Below are 19,951 nucleotides of genomic sequence, written 5' to 3'. Positions count from 1 at the left end.
CATTAATATAGCACTTTTAGGTTTTTAAAGCAATTTCCGCACAACAACTCTGTGAATTAGATGGCATAAGACTTACCTTTATTTTATAGAAGAGGAAACTCAGACTAAAAGGTGAAGAGACTTAGTTAGCCAATGGCCCGGTACAAGTCAGAGCCAAAATCTGATCTCAGCTCTTCCAACACCTGGTCCCAATGTTCCTTACTCTACACCAATGGTGTCAATCTCAAATAGAAATAGAGCTTTGAGGGCCACATATTGGCTTATAAAGCCACAGATTATCATTACCTATGTTGCATTGCATTTTTATTTTGTTAAACATTTCCCAATTATATTTTAAATTGGTTCAGCCAGCACTTGGGAGTTTTGCTAGAGCTTGGGCCCTCAAGTTTGACACCTCTGCCCTACATCACGTTACATCTGACACCACAAATCAGCTAAGCTTTGACTTAGGAATGTTTGATAAACCTGAATTCAGAACAAACAGAATTATATGGTCTCATAGGATATTTTATTCTGATTGTGGGGAATCCCAGGAAGATTATTTTTGCCACACTATCAGGTAAATCTTTCTAGCGATTGGAGTAATCTTGCCTACCAGATATAACCCCTCCCCCCACCCAGATTGCTCTCTGTAACACTAATAAATTCTTTCTCCTTGCCTCTGTTTTTGCTAACTTCCCTGCAGATACCAGTCTTTTGTTATAGCATTACTTTAGTTGTGAGAATTATCTTATATTAGTTACATTTTTGTTTCACTGATGAAATTTTGGGGAAATACTGGTCCTTTAATGTTCTTTGGAAAGCACTTTAGTCTCATCAATTACGCTTACAAACTATCACTTATGCAGGTTACTTTTGCTGATGGCTAATGTCATCCATTTTACAATGATTATCATTAGAGTAAATTCTAGAAACTATTTCCTCACTTTGTCCAGAAATTCTCAGGTTACATCTTGGTTGGGGCTTGCATTCTCCTTCATACTGACTATGCAAGACAGCCTTTGAAAAGGACAAATGAATCCTACAGACAGACATTAGAATTCTAGGAGTATAAGGGATGGTGAGATGCAAATTGACTTACAGAAGTTTTGGGTGGGACAAATTCTCCATCTGAGAATTTGAGAACATCTGATGCTACCTCCTTTATGAGGCCCATCTCTCTGGTTATCAGTGCTTCCCCCACCCCTGCAACCCAAATTATTTTGAATTTACTTTGTACATATTTTGTACTCACTTGTCAGCATATATTGTTTCCCCCCGACTCCCAGATTAAAATGTAAACCTTGTGAAGTCAGGGATTCTTGTTTTTGTCTTTGTACCTCTAAGTGCCTAGCACAGGGTCTGATATATAAAAACATTCAATAAATGCTTGTTGAATTGAATTGTAGTGCCTCAAGGTGGAAGAAGTGGGAGTGTGGATGGAAAGAGAAGAGGAAGAGCCTGAGAGAAAAATGGAACCAATTTTAAAGATAATTCAAACCAAAAGCACCACTTTCTCTTGAGTGCCCTGTGGGTAGTCCATAACAAATACACAGGACACCTTTTAGCTTGTGTTGAGGAGCAAGTAATTACCAAAGCACTTTGCTGATTCAGGAGGACATTTTAATTTCGGGGCAAAAGCAGACAAGTCAGGTAAAAGCAATGTGTTTTACCTCAATTAATCCTCCTGTGGAGACCCAACCATGCAATTGAGAGCTGAGTGCAGGTCCAGAAAAAAAAGGCACTGCTTATCTATAAAATAGTCCTTTGGGTAGTGTAGTCTTGCTTCAACTTAAGTGCTTTCTATAGCTTGTTTATCTTTCGTGGAGACAAAAATATGGAGAAGCCATTTGCCACCTCCAGTTTCTCAGTTGGAGATGAGTCAAAAAATAAAAGACTGAACCACTTGGGAAGTTTAGGGGCAAGATCACAGATTCTCTAAATCCATCCAATTTTGTATTTGTTCCCTCAGAGGAACTGGACTCTGTATCTCCACCTGGATTGCTCCAAGTTGTGATTTGAATAGGAGTGGGTTTTTTTCCCCTGTTATTACCTACATAAAATGATGAAAAAAGTTGATTGAAAAAGATTTCTGAAATCCCTAAGAATATTGTAATTTAAGAGTCCCCAAATCAACCAAGTTTGTACAGAGGTGGCAGATTTCATCACATACCCTTCTCAAAGGGGGTTTCTAGACATAGGAAGGAAGCTATAGTGACTACTTACCTGCTATATTTCCAGTCTCATTAAAGATGCCCATGAATACTTTCCCTCCTCACATCACCTCCCTCCTTCTCCCATCACCATATTCATGCTTAGAGACTACTGATGTCAAAGTTTCAGGCAAATTAAATGTTGTTATATGAAAAAAGGCTAGGGCATCCTTCCTACATTCTTCACTTTTATGCTGCCTAATTGCCTGGATATCTTAAATTAGCAATAATTTACTCAATAATAATCTACAATGGTTTCCTCCATTGTAGTCCTACTCTTCTACTGGGTAGTGATCCTGGATTTTCTTTCATTTTTTATTTTATTCTATTTTTAAATTAAATATTATTTTATTTTCAGTTGTAAATTCTCTCCCACTTCCCCCTTTTCCTCATAGGGAAAGCAAGAAAAACAAAACCCATTACAAACATATATAGTCAAGTGAAATCAAATTCCTGACAATTTACCACCTCCAAAAGTACATGCTCCAGTCTTTACTCTGAGTTTGTCACCTCTCTATCTGAAAGTGAGTAGTACATTTCATCATGAGTCCTCTGGAACTGTGGTTGGTGACCCTGAGTTTTCAAAAGCTATGCTCAAGTATTGTCTAGCCATCATTCAAGGTCCAGCCCAGTTATGTGCAGAGAGCCTCAACACCAGAAAGCTGCCCACACATTGATCAACTTTTTGACCATGGAATATCTTAAAGACCATTTAGCAAGCATGGGAGAATTACAGTCTGTGCTGGTCAGTGAAGGGAATAGCCACACTAATGAAACCATGAATCCTTGAAGTGTATCAAAGTATAATGTATTTTAAGTTTTGTTAATGTGGTGTAGCTCACTGAGTGCTGGCCTCAGAGAGTCAGAAGACCTGGATTCTGGTACCAGTTCTGCCAACTAACAAGCAATTTGACCTTGGACTAATTATTTATTCATTCTATTCTCCAAATATTTACTGAACACTTACTGTGAGCAATGTACTGCATACTAAGTGCGTAGGGAGATACAGATGTCTTTGCCCTTTAATGAACCCTCCAGTGACGCTTTAGTTTGCCCACAGTTCTGAAATGGTTAGAACTACTGCTCACTGGAGAAAGCTCTGAGATGCAAGGATACCCTATCCCTTGGTATAGGATTGCATTAGGTGGATATCAACTTGAAAAAAAGGCAAGGTATCTACACAGATTACCTAGCAAAGACACAGCCGTGGAAGAGGACAGTAGCTAAGAAAAGAGAGAGTAGATAGATAAAAGGCATCAGCAGAGTGCTGAGAGTTGCAGGGAAGAGAAGAGAAGGGTGTCTAGTATGGTCAGGATACAGTGTGATCATTTCAGAGCTATATGAGAAATCTTTAGTGACCATCAGCGTGCCATGAGGTATCAGTGCTCTGCAGTCGGCTCTTTTGGAATTGGAGCAAAAGAAATTCAAGAGGCAGATCCTATGCTTCAGCACTGGTTTTAGTAGTGTGAAACTGTCTTTCTCCCACTGCAGTGGAGCAACAGAATGCTTATTAACTGACAAATTCTTTGTCACTTGTCTGTTTTTTGAATTTATGTTTTGTGCATGTACATGTACTAGAATAGGGCCTTTACCTTCATAGCCTGATGCTTCTGCCCATGTTTCAGTGCACTCACCAAGTTCTTCCTCTTTCCTTGCATTTCAGTCAGCAGTAATACAGATGTCCTGCTGTCTGCTGAAGGCATTTTAGCTGTCCTGATTTTTAATTAGGATACATTCCATGCCTAAACTGACTAGCAATTCTTAGGATGATAGCTGCTGGAAACTACCCTGTTACTGGAAGAGGTTGAGGTGGGCTATGTAAGTAGCAGGGACAGTTTAACTTAATGTACCACTTTTTTATCAATCTACCAACAAATTCTTCTTAAAATGTAAACTTCTCTGTGAATTTATACAATCATTCTGGGAAGCAATTTGGAATTAAGTAAACCAATTGACTAAAATATCTATATCATTTCACCTAGAGATTCAACTGATAGGCATATACCCCAAGGTAGTCATTTATAGAAAAGAAAGGCCCCACATACAAATATTTATATTTGTATTTTATATTATATAATATTTTATTTTTATATCTATACTATATTTTATTTATATTTTCTGGCTCCACAAATATTTATAGCAGCACTTTTTTGTGGTAGCAAAGAACTAGAAGCAAAGCAGATGTCAGTCAACTGGAGAATGGCTAAACAAATTGTGGTAGATGAAGATAATGGAATTTTACTGTGCTATAAGAGGCAGACATGATGAATACAGAGAAGCATGGAAAGACTCACGTGAACTGATACTATATAAGAAGAGCCAAGAAAGAGGCAGACATGATGATTACAGAGAAGCATGGAAAGACTCATGTGAACTGATACTATATAAGAAGAGCCAAGAAAACTATATACACAATGACTTATAACAATGTAAATGGCAAAAACAACAACCACAAAACAATTGAAAATGAATGTTACAAAATTTCAAAGAATAAACTTGGCTGCAAAGAAGGGATATGAGAAGACACCTCACCCCACTCCCTTGAAGAACTCTGTGTGTGTGTGTGTGTGTGTGTGTGTGTGTGTGTGGTAGATTGGTGCATGGTTGGGTGTGAAACATTGCATTTATCATCACATTTTTGAGATTTTTTGATCGATTTTGTTGATTTTTTTTCTTTTTCCTTTTCCTCTTTTTAAATTCTTTATTATATGGACTGTCTCTCTGGGAAGGGGGAGGGATACAGAGAAATTTTAAAGAAAAAAATCAAGAAGATATATTTTTAAAAAGAATGTAAGGTCATCAAGGACAGAGACTGTTTCACTGACATATTTATATTGCCAATACTAGTACAATGTTTGGCATGCAGCAAGCACTTAATCGATGCTTTTAATTTATTGATTCCTTTACTCGTTCATTTTGAGTTCTTCTTAAGTTTTAACTATGTGTTAGGTACTATGAGGATATGAAAAAAAAGATCGTTTTCAAGAAGCTTGGAATATGGTTCCATATCTAAATCCTACAGACACAAACAATACAATATGTGTAATCAAATGCCATGTGAAGTGATGGGCAGCTTGTGACACAGTGCCTGTCCTGGAGTCAGGAAAACTCATCTTATTGAGTTCAAAGCTGACCTCAGATGCTAGCTGTGTGACCCTGGGCAAGTTACTTAACTCTGTTTGTATCAGTTTCCTCATCTGTAAAATGAGCTGGAGAAGGAAATGGCAACCCACTCTAGTATGTTAGGAGAGACCTCAAAGGGGGTCAGGAAGAATCAGACATGACATGATCAAAGAAGAAGAAGAAGAAGAAGAACAACAACAACAACAACAACAACAACAAACAACAGCAGCAGCAGCAGCAACAACAACAACTGGAGTGATGCCACTTCTAAATACAGGAGAAGTTGCATTAGTGTGCAAATGTTTTCCACAATCCTTGTTGACTATTCCTGTGTTTTGTCTTCTTTACCATTTTGCTGGGAATAAGGTGAACGCTTAGGGTGGTTTTGATTTCCATTTTTGTTATTATTGGTGATTTGAAGTATCTTTTATATGGTTGTTATGTCCACAATTCTTTTTTGGGAACTGTTCGTTCATATCCTTTGACCATTTATTTTTTGACACTTTTTAACCTGATTTCATCCACATAAATTTTTTGTGTGGGCAGCATGAGTTGAAGAAGATAAAAATTACACAGTATGACTTGAACTGAGACAAATATACCCTAGGGTCAGTTCTGAGAATACCTCTGAATAGTCCTAGGGCAAAAGTTAGAAAGACCTCAAGCTTTTAGGTCATTTGATCATTATCTCGACTCTCAAGACACAGGCTGCATTTCTGGCTATGCCATTCTCAGTACTCTCCATTAGTCTCACTGAGCATCACATAAAGATCCATGTCTGCAGAGGTTACTTAAAGATTTAGTCTACGTAACTCTGAAGGACTTAAAATGAAAAATGCTATCCACCAAAGAACTGATGATGTCTGAATATGAATTGAAGCATACTTTTTGTTTTACTTTATTTTTCTTCAGTTTTTTCCTTGTCTATTTTTCTTTCACAACATGACTATTATGGATATGTTTTGCCTGACTACACATGTATAACCTATATCCAATTACTTGCCTTCTCAGTGGGGGATGGGGGAGGAGTGGGGAGGGAGGAAGGGAGAGAATTTGGAACTCAAAGTTTTAAAAATGAATGTTAAAAATTGTTTTTACATGTAACTAGGGGAAAATAAAATAATAAAAGCTTAAAAATAAAATAAGTATTAAAATGCTACAGTTAATACCTTAAAAAAAGATTTAGTCTACAAAAAGAGAGCTTTTTACATGTAGCATCAAATGAATGCTGTTAGAGGAAGACAGATAGTATATCTGAAGGCACAACTATGGAATGTGAGCACTAAGTCACCAAGTCCATGTATATCTTCAAGTTGAGAAGTCATATGCTATCCTCAGAATTTCCAGGGAAAAACTGGAGGTCAAAATGTTTTAATTTTTCCAAACTCTAAGAATAATTTCTGCTATCACAAAGCATTACACCAAGGCAGTATGCAATAGTGGAAAGAACACTGAATTTGGGGTCCCAGCTTTTCCAATTATTTCCTATATGACCTTGAAAAGTCAATTTCTTCATCTATAAAATGAATTAGGTGACCATTAAGGTCATTTCCAGCCTTAAATATATGACACTATGCTTGCCTAATTTATGACATTATTTCTACCTAATGCACGAGATTTCCTATCCTAAAGTACATTCTGGGTCATGGTTGTTTTAAGTAACAATGAACAAAGTCTACTATATCTAGGGGAACTGTGCGGCTGATGTACCTGAAGGAGATATGGAGGGATGAGTTAGAGAGGGCTTCAGCTGACTAAGCAGGAAATTCAAATCCATTTAGAGTGAAGCAAATCAGTGAGCAATTGGGAAATCAACTCCTGACCTTGTTCATTCTGAATGACTGTTTTTAATTCAACCAAGACCATTCATAACCACATTTAATGGTGATTTCGCTGGTGGGGAATGAGTGGCAGTTGTTTGACCTGAGATGGTTAAAGAATTGTAGAACCTCAAAACTCAGAGGATTATTCTGTACAACAAAGGTTCTTAACCTTGGTTTTGTGGACAGATTTCAGGAGCTCTGTGCATAGGAATGGAGAAAAAAAATCATTATTTTCACCAACCTCTAACTGAAATTCAGTATTTCCTTCAGTTATGAATGTAAACAACAAACCATTACTATAGGAAGGAGTCTATAGGCTTTCTTAGACTGCCAAAGGGGTCTAGGACATGAAAAAGATTAAGAAACCTAATGCAGAAACATATTAAAAAATCTTCTTTTTCTGTATGACAACTCTCTAAACTAGAAATGTCTTGAAAATAGATTAATATTAAATAAAACTTTCTGGCAGACTGGTGCCTAAATATAGTCAGTATTAATGCTTTTCCTTTGACATTGAGAATGTTGGTTATCTTGTCTCACTTTAAGGCATCTCATTCCATTTTAGGACAACTTTAATTGTCAGAAAGTTTTTCCTTACATCTGCTTTTCTTCACCTTCCACTCATCCCTCCTAGTTGTTCTCTCTAACGCCAAGCAGTACAAATCTAAGGCCAAGTAAAACTGAACATAGCACTACAGGTATGTCTAACCAGGGACCATATAACTACGGCACAATAACCTCCCCCTTCTCCTAAATGACATCCCTTTAAAAATACTTGAAGACAGCTATTACGTTTCCCCTAAATCTTTCCCCTCCAGGCTAAGCATTGTGATTCCTTTAACTGACCCTTTCAGGATATAATTTATAATCACTACCTCATATTTAGCCACTTTACTCTGGGTGCATTCCAGCTCATGAATGACCTTTTCTAAAATGTGATACCTATAACTAAACTTAATATTCCAGATGTGGTCTAACCAGGATGTATAATGGCAGAACTATGTAAACTCCCACCCCGTTATCATCTTCTATTCAAGCATCCCAAGAGCATATTAGATTTGAGGGCTATTGCATTACCTGGCTGACTCATATTGTGTTTGTAATGGAATAAAACCATTGGGTCTTTTACATATTTACTGTTTTGTAGCCATGTTTTCTCTTTCTTGTAGCTGTGAAATGGATTTTTTGAACTCAAGTGTAGGATTTTACATGTAACAAGTTGGTACCTCAGCAACTTCAAGCTTATAGTAATGCAGCCAAAAGTATGAGCAGTCTTCAAAAATTCCACAGAGGTATTATTTGCAAATACTTTTCATAAAATGACTGGAATACAATTGTCCCTTGGATTGTATTGTTCAGCATAGCTTAACAGAGAGGTTGATGCTCCATCTTAATTCTCAAAGTCACTGCTGCACAAGGTCCTACAGGTGGAAAGAACCAAGGAAAGGTTGGTGATGGGGATATGACTTAGGTTAGTTAGTTACAAGCATTTATTAAGCACTAGCACATATGTGCTAGGTACTATGATAAGCACTGAGAATTACAAAGCAAGGCAAAAAATAAATAAATAAAAACCCATAGCCCCTATCCTCAAGGAATTCACATTCTAATGGGGGAGACTACATATGAAAAATATCTCATTTCACAAGGTATATACAGTGGTAATGGAAGATTAGGGAGATAAAATAAATGTTTGTCAATTGAAACAAATTAATTTAAAAAAAAACAAAAAAATCTTAGAGACATGGCACTCCTCATTGTGGGGAGGGAGTTAGGAAGGAAAGAAAGAAGAAAAGGAAAGAGAAAAGGCTTTTTACAATCAATTAATAAGTAAACATTTATTTTTTTATATTTTTAGGCAATTGGGTTAAGTAACTTGCCCAGGTCACACAGCTAGTAAGTGTCAAGTGTTTGGTCTGAGGCTGGATTTGAACTCAGGTCCTTCTGAATCCAGGGTCTGTGCTGTATCCGCTGAGTCACCTCTTTGCCTCTAAATAACCATTTATTAAGCACCTACTATGTGCCAGGCACTATGCTAAGCTCTGGGAATACAAAAAGAGTTGTAAAAGATAGTCCCAGCTCTCAAAGAACTTACAATCCAATAGTATTTGAGCTGAGTCTTGAAGAAAGCTAGGAAAGTCAGTGGGTGAAGATGAGGAGGAAGAGAGTTCCAAGTATGGGAGACTGCCCTGAAAAGGTATGGAGAAGGGAGATGAAGCATTCTATATGAGGCCAGGGCAAGGCCAGTGGCACTGAATCATAGAATATTAGTGGGGAATAAAACATAAGAATCCTGGAAAGGTAGGAAGGGGTTAGGTTGTGAAGAGTTTTAAATGCTAAACAGAACACATTTATATTTGCTCCCTCAGGTAATAGAAAACCATTGGAATTTACCAAATCGGGGGTGGAGTGGGGAGGTGGGAGGAGGTAACATGGTGAGTCAAGGTTGTTGAGTCATTTCATGTCAGATTCTTCATGACCTCATTTGTGGTTTTGTTGGCAAAGAGACAGCAGTGGCTTGCCATTTCCTTCTCCAGCTCATTTTACAGATGAGGAAAGTGACACAAGCAAGGTTAAGTGACTTACCTAGGGTCATACACAAGTATCTGAGGCCAGATTTCAACTCAGGAAGATGTCTTCCCAATTTCAGTCTGGGAACTCTATCCACTGCTCCATCTAGCTGCCCTTCTGACCCTAATACTGTTTCCTGAATGGAGTTCAGTGGAATTTGGCTTTTGATAAATTAATGATTCACTCTCCACTCATAAGGACTTAGCCTATGTGTTGCAGGCTACTCTACATTTTTTTAATTATCTTTTTTTTTTTTACTGTAACAAATGTTTTCATTTTACTTTTATTTGAATTCTAATGTCATATTTACTCCCATGCCATAAGCTTTTGTTTCTTCAGTTTCTTCTGGGATATCTTTTTCTTTTGAGCAACCTCCCCTTCTGGTTTAGGAACAATTTGTTCCTTTTCAGTAAATAGCATCTCACTATGGGAAGGAGAGCTTATGTATGTGTTGATTCCACCATGAGCCCTATAAGTACCCATTGCATTTTGGGAGTCTTGTTAACCTGAATATGCTCAATGACAAGAGAATTCACATCCAAACCCTTCAGTTTTACGTTACTCTTTGCATTTTTAAGCGTATGCAGCAAGAATTCTGCACTCTTTGAGCCAACACCCCTGTGTCCAACTCCACTGCTTAGCCTGGGCACACCTGCCAACTCCACCATTATATCGCTGGAAGGGAACACATTGTTTCTTCAATGTTTCATCTTTCAAATACTTGGTAGCTTTTCGGATATGCATGCCCTTGATAGCTTGGGCTGTTTCACCAGTGTTCTTGAAATGGACCCGGAGATTTGAACCCCTTGACTTGCATGATTTTGTGGGGTTCTCTGGATCAAGAGAGTACCTCACCATTTTGAATGATTACCTAGGACAGGTCAAGGGAGGAGGATACTCCACATTTGTAACAAATTTGGCTGCACTTTGCTAGTGGATTTGTTTTTGTTTTTGTTTTCATAAGGATGCTGTGCTCTAAGGTCTAAGCCCTTTAATTTCATTTTCTATCTAAAAGAAGCAGTTCTTTTGTGTCTTCTAACAGCAGATTTGCTTAGAGTTCCTGAAGTAGAGTCTGATTGGCCCATAGTAGCTTCTTATTTTGTTGGAACTAATCTAGATCACTTTTACTTCTCCTTCACTTCTCTCTTTAACTGAACTCTTGATTTCAGGTCTCTCCAGACACTTGACTAGCTTTACCAACCAAAGAAATTCTCCTTTCTGATAAAACATTGATAGATAGCCCTGTGTGCTTCACTAAATCACTGTCTGATGCCATCTGTCTTCTTATTACTCACTCTTCTTTTGACCACCAAGCTCTGCAGAAGCCTTTCCATAGATCAAATAAAGCCTGAATACTTTTCATCATCATGTTGAAAGGTATTAAGGGAGCTAAACAAAACATGTAACATTCTGTTCTACTAAATTATTTATCGAGTCTCTTCAAGCATTCCAACCCTCAGCATGTGCCCTGGGAAGTACACATTTTTTGCACATGTGAAATCAAATGCTGGTCCCCTAGGGCTTTCCATTAACATATTTAATTCTCTATATAAAGGCCCTGACACTGCTATGCATTTTAGGGGCATATCCTATCAGGACTCAAATGATTCCTTCCCAGAAGGGTGAAGATGTTCTCCATAGAAGGTGCTTCACCTGGCAGATTGAATTTCTTCTATTTACACTGTCTGGCTAACAGTTTGCCCTCCAACCCCAGCTTCCATACTCTCAGAAATATTGATTTTTCCCTTAGCAGGTGTCTTGCTTTATCTTTAGCTAATCTTTCCCTCTCAAGGGAAGGTTTTAAGCTTTTTTTCCAGGGCCTTTTTTCAGTTGCTAGATCCCTGGGAGGGGGTCTAGTAATTAATTTCCAAGCAGTTTTTTTCTAATCTTATCATACTATAGTGAATACTGGAGGGTACTTATGTATGGATGGGTTGGTAGAACGTAATTTTTGTTCTGGCTTTATTGCTGAGCAGCCTAGCCAGTACCTGGCATTTCCCCAACATGGCCACACTATGTGAAATCCATTCCATAACTTCTTCACAGAGTTCAGTAAATATTCTGAAATGACTGGAGTCTTCAATGATTAGTAAATCCCTTTCTGGGACTGCCATATCTTGAGAAGCTCCAGGAACACTGCTCACTTCACTTCCTGCTCATGCTCCAGGTTGCTCCATTTCCACACCAGCAGCCTATCTTTCATGCATACCCTTCCCTCCCCCCTTTATATTTTGTTTTCTTCTAATACAATATAAAATCCTTTAGAAAAGAGACTGACTTCTTTTTAATAAAAATAGCTTGTAGCATTTATGTAGTGCTTTAAAACTTGCAAAACACTTTATAAATATCATCTCATTTTATCCTCATAACAGCCTTGGAAGGTAGATACTACTACTATTTCCATTTTACAGAAGAAGAAACTGAGGCTGAGAAGTTAAGTGACTTTTCCAGGGTAACATAACTAGTAAATATCCAGGATGGGATTTGAACTCAGGTCTTCCTGACTCTATAGTTTCCTTAGACCTTAGCACATTGCCTGGCACATAGTAAGTACTTACTGTACTCTATCTCTATGAACATTTATTGATGGGATTCCAGTCCCACTATCACACCTGACTTTCCAGTGATTGCTTAGGCAATGATTGTGATCAAAATGTGCTCAACAGCACAAGAAATGTCAAGTCTTAATCACATGTCCTGCACAAATTCAACACAGTTAATGATTAAAAACATTGCCATACCACATGAGATCACTCTAGAGTTGACAATCCTCATGACAAGAGGTGTAATGAAACAATAGTAGTTCTGTTTAGGAGATTTTCAGTAAGAAGTAACAATGTAATTTTAAAAAAACATACTTTCAGCTAATAATCAATTATAGCCTAGGGAAAGATGATGATGAGAAAAAAAATTCTCCAGTGGGTTCTTCATTCACACTCACAAGCTTGCAAAATCCCCAAAAATGTCAAAAAAGAAAACAAACAAACATATTCCCACACATGCCAGGTTCTTTCCAAATGCTATTCAATCACACTACATTTCCCCCCCGGTTATTTCTGAGTTCTTTGTAGGACTTTTTTTCCCCCAGTCTTTGACTTCACCTCCATCCAAAGGTGTACTGATAAATGGTGAATATTTAAAAGCTGGCTCTCCAAAAAAAAAAAAAAGTATCCATGACACACTTTTAAGGTTAATCACCATTATTGATATTTTCTCCATTACTTCCTTAAGTCTAGACAATCGACAAACAATAAATCAAGCCCTGGTTTGTAATTTGCCCATTTTCAAGATGTAAATACTCACATTGAAAATTTAACAATCAGCTCTCATGAGCTAGTCAAGGCTGGTACATGCCTGTGCCAGTCCCACTGGGAAGCTCCTTCTGCCTACATCCAGCATGTTGTTCAGAAATCAACCAGACAGGGGGCAGTTAGGTGGCACAGTAGATAGAGCTCTGGTCTTGGAGTCAGGAGGACTTGAGTTCAAATGTGGCCTCAGACACTTGAAACTTACTAGCTGTATGATCCTGGGCAAGTCACTTAACTCCGATTGCCTCACCAAGGGAAAAAAGCCAAAACAAAACAAACAAATCGACCAGACTTCACATTGATAGTGAAGAAATAAAAGCAGTTTGTATACTATAGCAACTGTTACGAGATCAAAGAACTATGTTAGTAAGAACAGCCTTAATAACAAAAACTGCATCAAATCTCAATCCCCACCCGTCCAACCTGAACTAAGTCTTACTTTCTATTCTCTCCTCTGTCTGGGCTCCAAAGTTTCAGGAGAAGCCAGGAAGTTCATTTGCTTCATGTTACCTCTTGTCTATACATACTGCAAGGGCAGAAATTAGCAATTTATCAACAAGCACTTATTAAACACCTGTTATGGACTAGGCACTGTGTTGGACATTGGGGATATAAATGCAAAAATGAAAAGATCTATGACTTCGAAGAGCTTCTATTCTACTGGAGAGAAACTCGTATACAAATAAAATGCAAAGTGTCCCAAAAGTCTTAATGCAGTTCTAAGCTACTAAAGCTCATATAAAATGAATACAAGGTAATTTCAGGGTAAGGGAGGCATTAATTGAGGACCAGGAAAGGACACATGTAGGATCTGACACGAGCTAAACTTTGAAAGAAGCTAGGAACTTTGAGAGGCAAAAGTGATGTGAGAATACATTCCAGGCATGGAGGATTTTGCCTGTATGAAGGCAAATGGAGATAAGAACTAGAATGTCACATCTGAGGAACAGCAAGACGCCAGTTTCACAGGACCAGAATGTAAATGAAAGGGAATAATGTGTAATAAGCTTGGAAAGGTAAATTGGAGCCAGGTTGTAAATGGTTTAAAAGGCCAAATAGAAGAATTTGCATCTGATCTTAGAAGCAATAGGAAGCTGCTGGAGTTTTTTGAGCAGAGGAGTGATAATGGTATTTGTATATGGGGGGATGTAGAGATAGCAACCGGATTTGACAACTAATTGGCTATGCAGCTGAGGGAGATTGAAGAGTCCAAAATGACTATGAGATTACAAACCTGGGTAACTAGAAAAATGGTTTTGCCCCCTCAACAAAAAAAGGAAGTTAGGGAGATAGGTAGTCTTGGATGGAAAGGTAATGAGTTCTGTTTTGGATATGTTGTGTTTGAGATGTCTATTGAATATCCAGTAGGAAAGGTCCAATGGACAGTTAGTGATGAGGTATTAGAGCTCAGGAGAGAGAATAGGACTACATATATAAATCTGAGAGTCATTTGTGTAGAGACCAATCATTTATCCCAGTTAACTTGCTAACATATCAGCTTGAAATTCCCTTTTGTTCTCAGTGGACAGAATAATGTGAGCTTGTCACCCCACCAGTCAAACTTCCCAAGTTTTTTTTTATTGCACCAGGCTCATGCCTCCTGATCAACAATCTATTCAGGTCATCCAGTAGGTCTGGCTCACATCTACTTTCACCTACAGGTTAGTATAGTGGGCAGCTCTCCAGCATGTTGCTCCATATTCAGCAACACTGGATGTCTCTTTTTATTGCATCCATGTCTCTTTTTGTCTTTTTTAAACTTTCTGGTGTCTATTTAAATACAAACACACACACACACACACACACACACACACACACACAAACACAAGAAAAAAACAGACAGATACTTACATACTTCTAAGAGGGTTTCTTCCTTCTCTGTCCTTATCCATTTATGTTACGGGAATTCCCCTCTTCCCCTTTCCTATCTTTAACTGCTGACAGTTCATTTTATTCCAATTTCAGTGAAATTGGGAGCGGGAGAGGGAGACGTATTTCTGGTAGCAAAGCATCATGGGACATATAATTCAGATTCAAGTCACAAAAAGTATATTAGACATCTTAAAGGGTTTGGGGAATATGGCAGGTTTACAAAGAGGCCTCTTAATACATTTATTACTGTTACATGTTACCTTGTTAGATTGTATTGCTTTAGTCCAATAGAATCTTTTTTGGATCCTGATTTAGTCATTGTGTATTAGCTATCATTCTCCTGCTCTCCATTATTTTTCACAAGTTACCAAAAGTAATTCAGCATGCACATATGAAAGGTTGTTTTTTTTTTCTCTAGTCATTCATTTGCTAGTGGATTTTGAAATTCTATTGCACTGACTTTCATTCCTCACATACAGCACTTAATCATACATTGTGTAATTTTGTTCTTTAATTGCTTCTAAAGGTCTACAGACATGTTTTCTCTTGCTCTTTCACCCACAGTATCCAATATAGGACTGGGCATATTGCTTTTACTCTATGTAGACTGAATGGTTAGTTAAGTGATAGGAAATACAATACTACCCTGGAAGGTAAGTCCATGCAGTCCCCAACTTATTAAAAGTTGCGTTCTAAAAGCTGATTTGTAAATACGTTGTTTCAAACTTGAAACTTATGTCCTCAGAAAAACATTAGAGAGGCCTGGATGATTGCCTTCTTTTTCTAAAAGTAAATTTCAGCAAATGTAGAGGTGAGGTTGGGAGGGAGAGAAAGACAAAGGAAATTTTCCTGAGTTAATTAGCCAAGAGTTAAAAGAGCCTTCCTTAGGATCATATGATCATAGATTCTTGGTTCACCCTACTTGTTAGCTCTCACTTTCTCCTCAATTTATCTTGCATTTATTTATCTTTATACCTATTATATCCTGCCTCTTACCAACTATCTTCTTCCAAGTGCATATAATCTGACGGCAAGAATTGTTTTATTTTTATATATGCAGAGCCCAATACAGTGCCCTGTACATAGTAGGTATTAAAGAGATGTCTGCTGATTTGAAGAAATTAGAAAGAAGAAAGGAGTGAAAGAGGCCATGTGTAATTTGGAGTAAGAAATTCACTGAAATTGGAATAAAATGAACTGTCAGCAGTTAAAGATAGAAAGAGGGAAGAGGGGAATCCCCATAACATAAATGGATAAGGACAGAGAAGAGTTGTTGGATTAGACCATACATAAATTGGTACTACAAACTTGGAATAGCTTAGTTTCTAGACTGTTAAGGAGATGGGAGGAAGATGCTGCAAAATGGCGTGAATTTAATTAACAAATGCATGTAAACTAGTCTCTTCCTGGGGCTCTGTGTCCAAAGATGTACAAAAAATCGCTAAGGGCTCTGCTTATATGGAGCTACTCACCCCATATTTCAAGTGCATAAATCATTGAACTACTATTTATCAAGTGTCTGCTATATGTCCAGCCCCTGTATTGGTAGCAGGGTTGTGGGGGACATAAGCCTCCATCCTCCCAACACTTCTGTGACTTGCAAAATGAGTCATTGGCCACATCCTAGTTTCTCTTTCTCATTCTAAATTAACGTCCAAAGGGGGACACCTATTATTTATCCCAGGACAGGGTTAGCTTTCTTTAGAACACCAACTACATATATGCCAGTTGTGATTTCAGGGCACTGGGAAGGACAAATTTCCTCTAAAGCCTCCTCAGACCCCTAGATCCTGCATGAAATTCCATTGACAGAGCTCTATCCCTTTAGCTTAAGACTTTGATCCCTGTTAAGCTGTAGATCCCCGTGGGAGAGAGTCATGCTTCAAGTTGTTTTCAGTCATGCCAGCTCAGTGTGAAGGAAAGATATGTCTGCAGGTTTAGATGGGGAAGTGTGTCTGGGGGCACTAGATGTCAAAAGTGGGCATAAAGAGAAAAGAGGTTGCTAAGGGAAGAACTGGGAAGTTAGAAATACCAAAACATACTTTTCAACTTAATTTTGCTGAGGATTGGCACTACAGGAGATGAAGATCTGAGACAGCTTCAAATTCTAGCCTAGGGAAAATTCTTTATGCTACTGTGAAAAGACTGCTTTCGTGGGTGTGCTGAAACCTATATATGCAGCCACAAGGATATTATATCACTCCTGAAAATATTCCCAACTTGATGGCCCCGTGTGTGAGGATTACATGGTTGAAATGTTTGAACTATGTCAGCTACCAAAAGGATTATGTGCATCATTGGGATAAAATGACAATCCAGAAATTATTCAAAACTCCCATCAACCATTAAATTCTTAGTAAACACTTATGCCGTACACAACTCTGTTCAGGGCAAGATATAAGGCATTTGTCCTCTAGAAGTTTATAGTCTAGTTAGGGATGTAAGACTGAAATACATGAATTGATGAAGAATAAGACCATTTATATGAAGCAGGCATTTCATTCATAGGATTTAGAAGTCATTTAATCAATCCCCCTGGTTTGCCTAAAGAACCTTAAGTAATTTGCCCAAGGTCCCATAGCTGCCAAGGAACATAGCTGGAATTCAAATATATGCTTCCGGATCTGAAACTCTTTACTCTTTTCACTGTTCTATAGCGTTACTAGAATTCAGAGAAGGAAGAGATTAGTATTGAATGAGATGGTCTGGAAAAGTTTCCTGAAGAAAAGGAAACTTGAGCTGTCCCCTGGAAGAATTGTTATGACATAGATTGCCTGAAATGAAGAAAAATATTCTAGTTCAAAGCAACAACAGGAATAAAGGTATGAAGGCTGGAATAAACACGTCAATTGTACAGAGCCTGTATAAGTCCTGGGGTCCTTATCCCAACTCTCATTCTCACAGAAGTTTCAGGTTCCTGAACAAGACAATGTCTCCCCTTAAGGGTTCCAGCAGGTACCCTTTAGCAAGTCAGAGTAGTGGTGCTGCTGGTTCTCTAATGCCTCAACTCAAGCCTCCACTGGTGTGCTTCACCACCCCTTCCTCAAAATATAAGTTATCCCTTGAGAATCATTGTAGTCAACCTTAAATAGTTTTTTAAAAAGCATGTTTACTAAGGTAGTATAGGAAGAAGAGTTGGTAGAAAACATCCACTCCAAAAATCTGTGACATAGTTGGCCATAAGTACATACAGAGTCTAGGGGGAAATGTGCTCAAACTTAGAGAGTACATAAGGCAGAGGTCATTGGTAGCCCCTTTGTCCTATTCATAGGTTATTCAAGAAGTTCTTCTTAGTCATGATTTAGTTTCTTTGCTGGCCTCCTTATGGAGCCATGCATATGCATCCCATTTGCCCTTGCTTCTCAATATAAACACTGTTATCAGTTGATCTAGAGAAGTCGTAAGGACACTAATGGGATGTCCAACATCTTCCTTATACTTTGACGCTTATGATGTGCTCTTCTATCCAAAGCGGGTAGAAGGGAGGGAAGAGCTGCAAGGCCAACACTGAGCCCTCTTGTTCCCCACTCTAGACAGTTCTATCTCAGGAGTTTTACTAGGAACACCATGCTCTCTCCAATTTCTGGAATGACTCTGGTTCTAACTAGCTTGACAATTTATGACAAAACCCTGGAGTGTGGCCAAGTTTCCTCAGTGTAGCCAAAAATGATTCTTGTGCAATGTCACTCCAGTTTTAGGATTTGTTTGTACTTTGTCAAAAGCCTATGATGGATTGATTGGACATCTTATCATTTACTTTAAGTGGGGTAGGTTGTCAACTGATTTACTCAATCAACCCAAACTTATATGTATAAGGTAGTGAGGACACTGTTTGGGTTGTATTGGAGGGTGTTTGTTGGGGAGAAATAGTATCCAATTCAATCTACTCTTCAAGGAATTCACATTTTACTGGGGGCAGGAGGAGCCAGAATATAAGAAGATAAATATATATGTACATTATAATTTGAGGAGGGAAAAATTGTTAATGAGGAGGGATTATTAAAGGCTTCTTATAGGAGGTAGTAGATTAGTTGATCCTTGAAGAAAACTCAGGATTCTAAGAGACTAAGGTAAGGAGATAGCCTTTTCTAGGCATGGGGGACAACTTGAACAAAGGCACAGAGTGAGGAGATAGAATGATCAGTGTGTCAAACAATAAGTGCGCCGTTTTGTCTGGAATGGGAAGTATGTGAAGGGGAGTATTAGGGATTGGGAGAAAGCTGCCTCTTCTCTCCTCTGTATTGAGATGATCAAAGGGAAGAACTGGAGTCAGCTCTGGGTAAAATCATAAAGAGATGAAATTTCTCTTCAAGGCCTCTTGACCTCCTCTTCTAGGAGTGTCATTGTATGGAACCCAGTGCTCTGTCTAGGGCTACCTCCACCTGCCTTATCACCATGTTAGTCCACATGATCTTACCCCCTTAATGAGGCACTTTATGATTTCCATATAATCTCTTCCTCCATCAAAACTTACCCACCCTATGTTTAACTCAGGCTCCCTTCTTAATTCTTGCTATGTGCTAGTGGATACTAAAGGCCTACTTTCTTATTTCTCCCAAGGGAATATTTGCCTTATACTGTGGCCTACATTGGAGAGTTTCTTAGCCCAAAGGAACATCTCCATAGTTGGACTATCAGGCACCAAAACAGTAGATAAAGTTCAGGGGAGGGCTTCCTCTTCTCCTCTTTATGCTGTCTTGAAAATAGTATTTATTTAGCAAATATTTGTTGAATGAATGAAAAGAATATTTGGGGAGCAGAGGAAATTTGTGGCATCACTCAGATCACACTTAGTAGGTAGATGCCTGTTTTAACTAAACATAATGTAGGCCTTGGGGATGAAGTTAAACTCTGACAGGGAGTGCTCTCTTGGTACTTCATTAAGAAGTTAATTTTCTTTTTGACTCAGTGACTTAGCTACACATCATTACCTTTGCCCATCTGCTGCCCTTCAAGCAATACTCCTGTAAAGAAAGACAAGGATAGTAGATAGCACAATAGTCAACTAACTGCTGTAGAGTTGACCCATTTATTTTTTGTTTCAAAATACTTCTGAACCCTG

At 38.3% G+C, this 19,951-nt stretch overlaps 1 pseudogene; it reads right to left on the bottom strand.

Moving 5' to 3' along the window:
* Positions 1 to 10,007: 10,007 nt before the first annotated feature.
* Positions 10,008 to 10,588, bottom strand: LOC114037792 (annotated as a pseudogene).
* Between the last annotated feature and the right edge of the window lie 9,363 nt (positions 10,589 to 19,951).

The sequence above is a fragment of the Vombatus ursinus genome, unplaced genomic scaffold (genome assembly GCF_900497805.2).
Source record: "Vombatus ursinus unplaced genomic scaffold, bare-nosed wombat genome assembly UNPS02010548.1, whole genome shotgun sequence".
NCBI classification, from domain to species: Eukaryota; Metazoa; Chordata; class Mammalia; order Diprotodontia; family Vombatidae; genus Vombatus; species Vombatus ursinus.
This window is presented reverse-complemented; position numbering and strand designations above follow the sequence as displayed.